Genomic DNA, 13,924 nt, shown 5'->3' on the forward strand with positions numbered 1-13,924 from the left:
CAGAACGTGGAGGAGAACCTGGAGAAGAACGACAGGAGGGGCCACCTGGGGGCAGAACTTGGAGGATATCCTGGAGAACTACAGGAGGGGCCACCTGGGCGGAGAACTTGGAGAACCTGGAGGAGAACGACAGGAGGAGCGACCTGGGCGGAGAACGTGGAGGAGAAAAATAGGAGGGGCAACCTGTGCGCAGCATCTGGAAGAGAACCTGGAGGAGAACGACAGGAGGAGCGACCTGGGCACAGAACGTGGAGGAGATCCTGGAGGAGAACGACAGGAGGGGCCACCTGGGGGCAGAACGACAGGAGGGGCCAACTGGGCGGAGAACTTGGAGAAACTGGAGGAGAACGACAGGAGGGGCCACCTGGGCGGAAAACTTGGAGAACCTGGAGGAGAACGACAGGAGGAGCGACCTGCGCGGAGAACCTGGCAGAGAACAACAGGAGGGGCCACCTGGGCATAGAACTTGGAGGAGAACCTGGAGGAGAACGACAGGAGGAGTGACCTGGGCACAGAACGTGGAGGAGAACCTGGAGGAGAACCTGGAGGAGAACGAAAGGAGGAGCGACCTGGGCACAGAACGTGGAGGAGAACCAGGAAGAGAACGACAGGAGGGACCACCTCGGGGTAGAACTTGGAGGAGATCCTGGAGAACGACAGAAGGGGCCAACTGGGCGGAGAACTTGGAGAACCTGGAGGAGAACGACAGGAGGAGCAACCTGGGCACAGAACGTGGAGGAGAACCTGGAGGAGAACGACAGGAGGAGCCACATGGGGGCAGAACTTGGAGGAGATCCTGGAGAACGACAGGAGGGGCCACCTGGGCGGAGAACTTGGAGAACCTGGAGGAGAACGACAGGAGGAGCGACCTGGGCAGAGAATGTGGAGGAGAACGATAGGAGGGGCAACCTGTGCGCAGCATCTGGAGGAGAACCTGGAGGAGAACGACAGGAGGAGCGACCTGGGCACAGAACGTGGAGGAGATCCTGGAGGAGAACGACAGGAGGGGCCACCTGGGCGGAGAACTTGGAGAAACTGGAGGAGAACGACAGGAGGAGCGACCTGGGCGGAGAACCTGGCAGAGAACAACAGGAGGGGCCACCTGGGCACAGAACTTGGAGGAGAACCTGGAGGAGAACGACAGGAGGAGCGACCTGGGCACAGAACGTGGAGGAGAACCAGGAAGAGAACGACAGGAGGGGCCACCTCGGGCCAGAACTTGGAGGAGATCCTGGAGAACGACAGGAGGGGACACCTGGGCGGAGAACTTGGAGAACCTGGAGGAGAACAACAGGAGGAGCGACCTGGGCACAGAAGGTGGAGGAGAACCAGGAAGAGAATGACAGGAGGGGCCACCTCGGGGCAGAACTTGGAGGAGATCTTGGAGAAGAACGACAGGAGGGCCCACCTGGGCGGAGAACTTGGAGAACCTGGAGGAGAACGACAGGAGAAGCAACCTGGGCGCAGAACGTGGAGGAGAACCTGGAGGAGAACGACAGGAGGAGCCACCTGGGGGCAGAACTTGGAGGAGAACCTGGGGGAGAACGACAGGAGGAGCGACCTCGGCACAGAACGTGGAGGAGAACCTGGAGGAGAACGACAGGAGGAGCGACCTGGGCACAGAACGTGGAGGAGATCCTGGAGGAGAACGACAGGAGGGGCCACCTGGGCGGAGAACTTGGAGAACCTGGAGAAGAACGACAGGAGGAGCGACCTGGGCGGAGAACCTGGAGGAGAACGATAGGAGGGGCAACCTGTGCACAGCATCTGGAGGAGAACCTGGTGGAGAACGACAGGAGGAGCGACCTGGGCACAGAACGTGGAGGAGATCCTGGAGGAGAACGACAGGAGGGGCCACCCGGGGGCAGAACTTGGAGGAGAACCTGGAGGAGAATGACAGGAGGAGCGACCTGGGCGGAGAACCTGGCAGAGAACAACAGGAGGGGCCACCTGGGCATAGAACTTGGAGGAGAACCTGGAGGAGAACGACAGGAGGAGCGACCTGGGCACAGAACGTGGAGGAGAACCTGGAGGAGAACCTGGAGGAGAACGAAAGGAGGAGCGACCTGGGCACAGAAGGTGGAGGAGAACCAGGAAGAGAACGACAGGAGGGACCACCTCGGGGCAGAACTTGGAGGAGATCCTGGAGAACGACAGAAGGGGCCAACTGGGCGGAGAACTTGGAGAACCTGGAGGAGAACGACAGGAGGAGCAACCTGGGCACAGAACGTGGAGGAGAACCTGGAGGAGAACGACAGGAGGAGCCACATGGGGGCAGAACTTGGAGGAGATCCTGGAGAACGACAGGAGGGGCCACCTGGGCGGAGAACTTGGAGAACCTGGAGGAGAACGACAGGAGGAGCGACCTGGGCAGAGAATGTGGAGGAGAACGATAGGAGGGGCAACCTGTGCGCAGCATCTGGAGGAGAACCTGGAGGAGAACGACAGGAGGAGCGACCTGGGCACAGAACGTGGAGGAGATCCTGGAGGAGAACGACAGGAGGGCCCTGGGGGCAGAACGACAGGAGGGGCCAACTGGGCGGAGAACTTGGAGAAACTGGAGGAGAACGACAGGAGGGGCCACCTGGGCGGAAAACTTGGAGAACCTGGAGGAGAACGACAGGAGGAGCGACCTGCGCGGAGAACCTGGCAGAGAACAACAGGAGGGGCCACCTGGGCATAGAACTTGGAGGAGAACCTGGAGGAGAACGACAGGAGGAGTGACCTGGGCACAGAACGTGGAGGAGAACCTGGAGGAGAACCTGGAGGAGAACGAAAGGAGGAGCGACCTGGGCACAGAACGTGGAGGAGAACCAGGAAGAGAACGACAGGAGGGACCACCTCGGGGTAGAACTTGGAGGAGATCCTGGAGAACGACAGAAGGGGCCAACTGGGCGGAGAACTTGGAGAACCTGGAGGAGAACGACAGGAGGAGCAACCTGGGCACAGAACGTGGAGGAGAACCTGGAGGAGAACGACAGGAGGAGCCACATGGGGGCAGAACTTGGAGGAGATCCTGGAGAACGACAGGAGGGGCCACCTGGGCGGAGAACTTGGAGAACCTGGAGGAGAACGACAGGAGGAGCGACCTGGGCAGAGAATGTGGAGGAGAACGATAGGAGGGGCAACCTGTGCGCAGCATCTGGAGGAGAACCTGGAGGAGAACGACAGGAGGAGCGACCTGGGCACAGAACGTGGAGGAGATCCTGGAGGAGAACGACAGGAGGGGCCACCTGGGCGGAGAACTTGGAGAAACTGGAGGAGAACGACAGGAGGAGCGACCTGGGCGGAGAACCTGGCAGAGAACAACAGGAGGGGCCACCTGGGCACAGAACTTGGAGGAGAACCTGGAGGAGAACGACAGGAGGAGCGACCTGGGCACAGAACGTGGAGGAGAACCAGGAAGAGAACGACAGGAGGGGCCACCTCGGGCCAGAACTTGGAGGAGATCCTGGAGAACGACAGGAGGGGACACCTGGGCGGAGAACTTGGAGAACCTGGAGGAGAACAACAGGAGGAGCGACCTGGGCACAGAAGGTGGAGGAGAACCAGGAAGAGAATGACAGGAGGGGCCACCTCGGGGCAGAACTTGGAGGAGATCTTGGAGAAGAACGACAGGAGGGCCCACCTGGGCGGAGAACTTGGAGAACCTGGAGGAGAACGACAGGAGAAGCAACCTGGGCGCAGAACGTGGAGGAGAACCTGGAGGAGAACGACAGGAGGAGCCACCTGGGGGCAGAACTTGGAGGAGAACCTGGGGGAGAACGACAGGAGGAGCGACCTCGGCACAGAACGTGGAGGAGAACCTGGAGGAGAACGACAGGAGGAGCGACCTGGGCACAGAACGTGGAGGAGATCCTGGAGGAGAACGACAGGAGGGGCCACCTGGGCGGAGAACTTGGAGAACCTGGAGAAGAACGACAGGAGGAGCGACCTGGGCGGAGAACCTGGAGGAGAACGATAGGAGGGGCAACCTGTGCACAGCATCTGGAGGAGAACCTGGTGGAGAACGACAGGAGGAGCGACCTGGGCACAGAACGTGGAGGAGATCCTGGAGGAGAACGACAGGAGGGGCCACCCGGGGGCAGAACTTGGAGGAGAACCTGGAGGAGAATGACAGGAGGAGCGACCTGGGCGGAGAACCTGGCAGAGAACAACAGGAGGGGCCACCTGGGCATAGAACTTGGAGGAGAACCTGGAGGAGAACGACAGGAGGAGCGACCTGGGCACAGAACGTGGAGGAGAACCTGGAGGAGAACCTGGAGGAGAACGAAAGGAGGAGCGACCTGGGCACAGAAGGTGGAGGAGAACCAGGAAGAGAACGACAGGAGGGACCACCTCGGGGCAGAACTTGGAGGAGATCCTGGAGAACGACAGAAGGGGCCAACTGGGCGGAGAACTTGGAGAACCTGGAGGAGAACGACAGGAGGAGCAACCTGGGCACAGAACGTGGAGGAGAACCTGGAGGAGAACGACAGGAGGAGCCACATGGGGGCAGAACTTGGAGGAGATCCTGGAGAACGACAGGAGGGGCCACCTGGGCGGAGAACTTGGAGAACCTGGAGGAGAACGACAGGAGGAGCGACCTGGGCAGAGAATGTGGAGGAGAACGATAGGAGGGGCAACCTGTGCGCAGCATCTGGAGGAGAACCTGGAGGAGAACGACAGGAGGAGCGACCTGGGCACAGAACGTGGAGGAGATCCTGGAGGAGAACGACAGGAGGGGCCACCTGGGCAGAGAACTTGGAGAAACTGGAGGAGAACGACAGGAGGAGCGACCTGGGCGGAGAACCTGGCAGAGAACAACAGGAGGGGCCACCTGGGCACAGAACTTGGAGGAGAACCTGGAGGAGAACGACAGGAGGAGCGACCTGGGCACAGAAAGTGGGGGAGAACCAGGAAGAGAACGACAGGAGGGGCCACCTCGGGGCAGAACTTGGAGGAGATCTTGGAGAAGAACGACAGGAGGGGCCACCTGGGCGGAGAACTTGGAGAACCTGGAGGAGAACGACAGGAGGAGCGACCTGGGCACAGAACGTGGAGGAGATCCTGGAGGAGAACGACAGGAGGGGCCACCTGGGCGGAGAACTTGGAGAACCGGGAGGAGAACGACAGGAGGAGCGACCTGGGCGGAGAACCTGGAAGAGAATAACAGGAGGGGCCACCTGGGCACAGAACTTGGAGGAGAACCTGGAGGAGAACGACAGGAGGAGCGACCTGGGCGGAGAACGTGGAGGAGAACGATAGGAGGGGCAACCTGTGCGCAGCATCTGGAGGAGAACCTGTAGGAGAACGACAGGAGGAGCGACCTGGGCACAGAACGTGGAGGAGATCCTGGAGGAGAACGACAGGAGGAGCGACCTGGGCACAGAACGTGGAGGAGAACCTGGAGGAGAACCTGGAGGAGAACGAAAGGAGGAGCGACCTGGGCACAGAACGTGGAGGAGAACCTGGAGGAGAACGACAGGAGGAGCCAACTGGGGGCAGAACTTGGAGGAGATCCTGGAGAACGACAGGAGGGGCCACCTGGGCGGAGAACTTGGAGAACCTGGAGGAGAACGACAGGAGGAGCGACCTGGGCGGAGAGCGTGGAGGAGAACGATAGGAGGGGCAACCTGTGTGCAGCATCTGGAGGAGAACCTGGAGGAGAACGACAGGAGGAGAGACCCGGGCACAGAACGTGGAGGAGATCCTGGAGGAGAACGACAAGAGGAGCCACCTGGGGGAAGAACTTGGAGAACCTGGAGGAGAACGACAGGAGGGGCCACCTGGGCCGAGAACCTGGCGGACAACGACGGGAGGGGCAACCTGTGCGCAGCATCTGGAGGAGAACGACAGGAGGAGCGACCTGGGCACAGAACGTGGAGGAGATCCTGGAGGAGAACGACAGGAGGGGCCACCTGGGCGGAGAACTTGGAGAAACTGGAGGAGAACGACAGGAGGAGCGACCTGGGCGGAGAACCTGGCAGAGAACAACAGGAGGGGCCACCTGGGCACAGAACTTGGAGGAGAACCTGGAGGAGAACGACAGGAGGAGCGACCTGGGCACAGAACGTGGGGGAGAACCAGGAAGAGAACGACAGGAGGGGCCACCTCGGGGCAGAACTTGGAGGAGATCTTGGAGAAGAACGACAGGAGGGGCCACCTGGGCGGAGAACTTGGAGAACCTGGAGGAGAACGACAGGAGGAGCGACCTGGGCACAGAACGTGGAGGAGATCCTGGAGGAGAACGACAGGAGGGGCCACCTGGGCGGACAACTTGGAGAACCGGGAGGAGAACGACAGGAGGAGCGACCTGGGCGGAGAACCTGGAAGAGAACAACAGGAGGGGCCACCTGGGCACAGAACTTGGAGGAGAACCTGGAGGAGAACGACAGGAGGAGCGACCTGGGCGGAGAACGTGGAGGAGAACGATAGGAGGGGCAACCTGTGCACAGCATCTGGAGAAGAACCTGGAGGAGAACGACAGGAGGAGCGACCTGGGCACAGAACGTGGAGGAGATCCTGGAGGAGAACGACAGGAGGAGCGACCTGGGCACAGAACGTGGAGGAGAACCTGGAGGAGAACCTGGAGGAGAACGAAAGGAGGAGCGACCTGGGCACAGAACGTGGAGGAGAACCTGGAGGAGAACGACAGGAGGAGCCACCTGGGGGCAGAACGACAGGAGGGGCCAACTGGGCGGAGAACTTGGAGAACCTGGAGGAGAATGACAGGAGGGGCCACCTGGGCGGAGAACTTGGAGAACCTGGAGGAGAACGACAGGAGGAGCGACCTGGGCAGAGAATGTGGAGGAGAACGATAGGAGGGGCAACCTGTGCGCAGCATCTGGAGGAGAACCTGGAGGAGAACGACAGGAGGAGCGACCTGGGCACAGAACGTGGAGGAGATCCTGGAGGAGAACGACAGGAGGGGCCACCTGGGCGGAGAACTTGGAGAACCTGGAGGAGAACAACAGGAGGAGCGACCTGGGCACAGAAGGTGGAGGAGAACCAGGAAGAGAATGACAGGAGGGGCCACCTCGGGGCAGAACTTGGAGGAGATCTTGGAGAAGAACGACAGGAGGGCCCACCTGGGCGGAGAACTTGGAGAACCTGGAGGAGAACGACAGGAGAAGCAACCTGGGCGCAGAACGTGGAGGAGAACCTGGAGGAGAACGACAGGAGGAGCCACCTGGGGGCAGAACTTGGAGGAGAACCTGGGGGAGAACGACAGGAGGAGCGACCTCGGCACAGAACGTGGAGGAGAACCTGGAGGAGAACGACAGGAGGAGCGACCTGGGCACAGAACGTGGAGGAGATCCTGGAGGAGAACGACAGGAGGGGCCACCTGGGCGGAGAACTTGGAGAACCTGGAGAAGAACGACAGGAGGAGCGACCTGGGCGGAGAACCTGGAGGAGAACGATAGGAGGGGCAACCTGTGCACAGCATCTGGAGGAGAACCTGGAGGAGAACGACAGGAGGAGCGACCTGGGCACAGAACGTGGAGGAGATCCTGGAGGAGAACGACAGGAGGGGCCACCCGGGGGCAGAACTTGGAGGAAAACCTGGAGGAGAATGACAGGAGGAGCAACCTGGGCACAGAACGTGGAGGAGAACGATAGGACGGGCCATCTGGGGTCAGAACTTGGAGGAGATCCTGGAGGAGAATGACAGGACGAGCCACCTGGGCGGAGAACTTGGAGAAACTTGGAGGAGAACGACAGGAGGAGCGACCTGGGCGGAGAACCTGGCGGAGAATAACAGGAGGGGCGACCCGTGCGCAGAAACTGGAGAAGAACCTGGAGGAGAACAACAGGAGGGGCCACCTGGGCAGAGAACGTGGAGGAGAACGATAGGAAGGACCACCTGTGCGCAGCATCTGGAGGAGAACCTGGAGGAGAACGACAGGAGGAGCGACCTGGGCACAGAACGTGGAGGAGATCCTGGAGGAGAACGACAGGAGGGGCCACCTGGGCGGAGAACTTGGAGAAACTGGAGGAGAACGACAGGAGGAGCGACCTGGGCGGAGAACCTGGCAGAGAACAACAGGAGGGGCCACCTGGGCACAGAACTTGGAGGAGAACCTGGAGGAGAACGACAGGAGGAGCGACCTGGGCACAGAACGTGGAGGAGAACCAGGAAGAGAACGACAGGAGGGGCCACCTCGGGCCAGAACTTGGAGGAGATCCTGGAGAACGACAGGAGGGGACACCTGGGCGGAGAACTTGGAGAACCTGGAGGAGAACAACAGGAGGAGCGACCTGGGCACAGAAGGTGGAGGAGAACCAGGAAGAGAATGACAGGAGGGGCCACCTCGGGGCAGAACTTGGAGGAGATCTTGGAGAAGAACGACAGGAGGGCCCACCTGGGCGGAGAACTTGGAGAACCTGGAGGAGAACGACAGGAGAAGCAACCTGGGCGCAGAACGTGGAGGAGAACCTGGAGGAGAACGACAGGAGGAGCCACCTGGGGGCAGAACTTGGAGGAGAACCTGGGGGAGAACGACAGGAGGAGCGACCTCGGCACAGAACGTGGAGGAGAACCTGGAGGAGAACGACAGGAGGAGCGACCTGGGCACAGAACGTGGAGGAGATCCTGGAGGAGAACGACAGGAGGGGCCACCCGGGGGCAGAACTTGGAGGAGAACCTGGAGGAGAATGACAGGAGGAGCAACCTGGGCACAGAACGTGGAGGAGAACGATAGGACGGGCCATCTGGGGTCAGAACTTGGAGGAGATCCTGGAGGAGAATGACAGGACGAGCCACCTGGGCGGAGAACTTGGAGAAACTTGGAGGAGAACGACAGGAGGAGCGACCTGGGCGGAGAACCTGGCGGAGAATAACAGGAGGGGCGACCCGTGCGCAGAAACTGGAGAAGAACCTGGAGGAGAACAACAGGAGGGGCCACCTGGGCAGAGAACGTGGAGGAGAACGATAGGAAGGACCACCTGTGCGCAGCATCTGGAGGAGAACCTGGAGGAGAACAACAGGAGAAGCGACCTGAGCACAGAACTTGGAGGAGAACCTGGAGGAGAACGACAGGAGGAGCGACCCGTGCGCAGAACCTGGAGGAGAACCTGGAGGAGAACGACAGGAGGGGCCACCCGGGGGCAGAACTTGGAGGAGAACCTGGAGGAGAACGACAGGAGGAGCGACCTGGGCGGAGAACCTGGCGGAGAACGATAAGAAGGGCCACCTGTGCGCAGATCCTGGAGAAGAACCTGGAGGAGAACGAGAGGAGGAGCGACCTGGGCGGAGAACCTGGCGGAGAACAACAGGAGGGGCGACCCGTGCGCAGAAACTGGAGAAGAACCTGGAGGAGAACGACAGGAGGAGCGACCTGGGTGGAGAACCTGGCGGAGAACAGCAGGGGCGACCCGTGCGCAGAAACTGGAGAAGAACCTGGAGGAGAACGACAGGAGGAGCGACCTGGGCACAGAACTTGGAGGAGAACCTGGAGGAGAACGACAGGAGGAGCGACCTGGGCGCAGAACGTGGAGGAGAACGACAGGAGGGGCCACCTGTGTGCAGATCCTGGAGAAGAACCTGGAGGAGAACGACAGGAGGAGCGACCTGGGTGGAGAACCTGGCGGAGAACAACAGGAGGGGCGACCCGTGCACAGAAACTGGAGAAGAACCTGGAGGGGAACGACAGGAGGAGCGACCTGGGCACAGAACTTGGAGGAGAACTTGGAGGAGAACCTGGAGGAGAACGACAGGAGGGGCCACCTGGGCACAGAACTTGGAGGAGAACCTGGAAGAGAACGACAGGAGGGGCCACCCGTGCACAGAACCTGGAGGAGAACCTGGAGGAGAACGACGGGAGGAGTATCTGGGCGCAGAACGACAACAGGAGGTAGGACTAATGCAACTTTTGGTTGTTATTGATGGTGAACCAAGATGGACAGCGAGCGGGTGATGTTTTGCCCGTTTTGTGAGGAACATATGAACCGATTGACGCGGTTTTGTTTTTCGTGTGGTCGGTCTTTAGAGTGTTTAAATGGCGCAGATCAGACCGACAGAGTGCATTAGCCGCTCCTCGTTGTCACTTCCGGTTCAATCCCGGAGTTGGGACATTCCCTTTCCGGTTAAATTTAATTTGTAAATTTGTTTTTGGATTTGTAAAAGTGTTTTGTCGCTTGTAAATTTGTCTTGGAGGTTGTAAAAGTGGTTTGCATCTTGTGAAATTGTTTTTCTAAAATGTAAATTTGTTACAGAACTTGTAATTTTGTTTTATGATATGTAAAAATGTTTTCCTAAATGCAAATTTGTCTCAAGCTTTGTAAAAGTGTTTTGCATTATGTAAATTTGGTTTGCACCTCTCGGCCACCGTATTGTCCTCTATCCTCGATGAATAATATCGGGGATAGAGGACAACCCTAGAGCAATATTCTGCTTTAAGCCTTCCATTAATGATGTATTTACATTCGGCTGACCCAAAGAACCTGAAAAGAATGACCAAGAATCCTTTCCTGAAAAACTCCATTGATAATTGGTATAATGTGCACAAGCATATTGGAGACACTTCATCTACTTCCCGCTTTGCCCCGATATGGGGTAATATACAATTCAGTGCAGGAAAGGCAGATGGTGGCTTTAAAATCTGGAAAAATGAAGGTGTGCAGAAAATAGAAGATGTGTTTTGATAATATTCTCTAAGGGCAGCCTCCTTACATTTGAACAATTGCGCCAGGTGCACGATATTCCGAAAAAACATTTCTTCAAATATTTACAGCTACTGGAGAAACTCACTCACATGATCAAAACATAAAAATGTAATGACTGAACCACCACTATCATATTGAAAATGTCATTATTTAAAAGGACAGAAGCAGGTTTCTTTGTTTTACGAGGCCTTGAAGTGTCATGATAAAGAGTCTGCCACTGATAGGCTGGAAGCATGGCAATCAGATATGCAAGAATTGTATATCTGATTGCCTCTGAATGGGAGGCAGCATGTATCAAAGCCCAGACACAAACTATTAATACCAGAATGAAGTTATTACAAAACAAATGGTTAATGAGAACCTGTATCACACCAGTGAAATTGAACCGTTGGTCCCCTGACGTTCTAGATACCTGCATTAAGTGCTCAGAAGAAAAAGGAACTCTGATTCACTGTGCTTGGGAATGTCCAAAAATCTCCAAGCCAAACTGTGTACTTTAGGTATATATCCAGAAAACTTTAAAACAATCGACTCTGAGTTTGGACTCCTGCCGGCCAGGACGACGATATCTTTATCTAGGAAGAAAATGGACATTCCTCCGATAAGCGTATGGGTGAAGGAGATGGCATACTGTACTGTATTGGAGAAACTCACTCACATGATCAGAGGTAGAACAGAGGAGTCTGAAAATGTATGGAAACAGTTGTTGGAATATCTTGAACAACAAGGTGCTGTGGGATGAACTGCTGAATGTTGAGCGTTGTGTCTGTTGTACTATTTTTTTTTTTTTCCAAATGTATTCATTCTAGTTTACTTGTCTTTCTGTTTTGCCTTTTGACACCATATTGTCTGAATGTTTGTATAATGTTAAAATTTCAATAAAAATAGTGTTTAAATTTTTTTTTATCAAGATCTTAATTTCTAGGGCATCAAGGTTACAATTACTATAGATAAGGGAGATAAACTTTGCCAAATGTGAAACCCTGGGGCCTGGACCCTTCCATCCACAAAGTGTATTGGATTCTACCATATCTGGATAGGGTTCTGGACAGCCTGAGATCTTTGGAATTTGTAATTAATTTAGGTCCTTGACTTTGTTTCAGGTGACCTAATAAGAACCGAAAGTGGTAAAAAATTGTGGTTGCATTAAAATACACCCCATACTCGGCTATGCATTTATTGGGATTAACTTGTCAGTTCAGCAGTCTATATCATCATCATATCACACAGTCTCTTTTTAAAACTGCCTACCAGTTTTAAATGTTCATACAATCAGACAATGTTTGAATTGCCAGTTAGTTTTGAATGGTGTACTAAACGTACAACTGCAATGTTGTGGAAAAAAGAAATGTTTACTTTTGTTTAAAATGAATACCAGTAAATCTAGTCAATGATTAATATAAACACGTTAATTTTCTTACATCACACATCCTGACATTGGTCTTCCACGTTTCTTATCCTCCGAGAAGAAACGTGGAAAACCAAGAAGGGCAGCTGTCCTCCTGTTCTGATTTGTGTCCTACACAAAGTTAGACAAAAGTGAGCTCATGCAATACTACAGTTCTTATGGAAGTTCACATTGACAAATTCACATTATACATACCTCTTTATCCAGGTACTGCATAACACTTTGAAGGGTCAACCTCCTGCTTGAAGAAATGGCTGCTTTATACAACTGCAAGAGAAAAAAAAACAAAATGAGCTGCATGTTTTGAAAAAGATAATGTGAATCAATTTTTAACCTATCTGCATCATCTTATATCGCATGAGTGAGTAAGAGTGAGAGAAAGAGATATTTTGGGTCCTTCTACATGAAACTGCATTTACGTTATCAAGTATTTCTACAAAGAACCAAAAAATCTAGTACAACATTTAAAAAAAGACACAGGGATTGGATCTAACAAATATTTGATATTGTAAGTTGTATAGAAAATAAATTCCAGAATTTCAATCAATAAAAATAAATTAATTTCCCCAAATTTGCCTTTTACAAGCTCCCAAATTGAAAAAAAAAATTGCTCCATTGTTTTGTTTAATGTGACAGTGAAAATAATCTATTTGGGACAAATTTGAGGGTGTCAATATGAGCTTAATGAAGCTGTCATTAGGAATAAGAATTACATCAAACCAGATTTTTCTGACCTTTTATGGAATAATCAATTTAATGACCACCAGATTAACAGTAGACTGTAGGGTAAGTAGTAAAAGTAGAGAAAGATAAACTAGACAAGCCACACAGTTCAGACAGTGCTGCACCCTGACAGAGATCTTCATCCCCAGAGCAGCTGCGGTAGAGGAGCTCTGTTGTGATAGAGCGAGCAAGAGGATGAATAGAGAGAGAGAGAGCGATGGTAGATAAACAGCGTGAATGCAAGAAATTCACAGTATTTCAGCTCGTTTCATTACTATACGCTGTACAAACACAAATGCCTCCCCTCAAACACTCGGACCATCGACAAATACGTTGACTATATGCAGTAAATATAAGCGTCCAAGTCTTTAGACTTCATTAACTTGTTATTTCACAAGTTAAAACTTACCGTGCAGATGGACAAATAGACAAATGGCGGCCCTTTTGATCCGGGGAGGGGAGGGGAGGGGAGGGGAGGGGAGGGGAGGGGGGCTCAGTTTCGCGGGCATACCGGCACAACTTTAACTGTGTGCAAACTAGCTAGCTAACAAAAGGGTAACGTTAGCCAGAAGTTGCTTGCAGGCAAATGTTGAATTCCAAAGTTTTTTTTATTGCTCCTGTCACGTCGGAAGCATTTCTAACCTAAATGAACGCCCCTCAACTAAAATGTCCGCCATGGACAACAGTGGTGTAGTTTACTAATGCGCCATTTCAAACTATGATTAACGCGATGGATTAGCATAGAGAAAAACACGGAAATGTAGTCATATTCGCAAAGCTCTGTCAATGTGCTGATTTTATTCCATTTTATCACAGAAGAAACTGCCATTGTTATTAAATTTTATCAACAAAAACTCAAAAGCACTTTCAGAAGATAACTTACCTCCTCGCTGTGTCTCTTCTCCCAGCAGAATGACGTATCCCTCCGCCCTGGTCAGTTGCACTCTGCTGCGTCACTGCGTCAGATTGCAGCTAGCTGGAAAAGGGTGTCCCTCCGCAGCTGGAAGTAGTCCGCCGCTGTTTTCTATATTGTTTTGTCAATAATTAAGTTGGGGTTGAAATACTGTGGTTTGTCCAGTTTAGACAACAGGTGAGGTCGACAGTTCTTGTATATCATAGAGTTAGGGTTTTATTTTTGATTAATCC

At 54.2% G+C, this 13,924-nt stretch overlaps 1 long non-coding RNA gene across 2 annotated transcripts in view; it reads right to left on the reverse strand.

Moving 5' to 3' along the window:
* Positions 1-13,547: 13,547 nt before the first annotated feature.
* Positions 13,548-13,924, reverse strand: part of LOC129347989 (uncharacterized) — a 5,988-nt gene continuing 5,611 nt past the window's right edge. The window contains exon 4 of one of the 2 annotated variants that reach the window (XR_008600367.1): positions 13,548-13,924. This exon is cut by the window's right edge and continues 670 nt beyond it. This is a non-coding gene — a long non-coding RNA (uncharacterized LOC129347989). The other variant, XR_008600366.1, reaches the window with a different exon arrangement.

The sequence above is a fragment of the Amphiprion ocellaris genome, chromosome 22 (genome assembly GCF_022539595.1).
Source record: "Amphiprion ocellaris isolate individual 3 ecotype Okinawa chromosome 22, ASM2253959v1, whole genome shotgun sequence".
NCBI classification, from domain to species: domain Eukaryota; kingdom Metazoa; phylum Chordata; class Actinopteri; family Pomacentridae; genus Amphiprion; species Amphiprion ocellaris.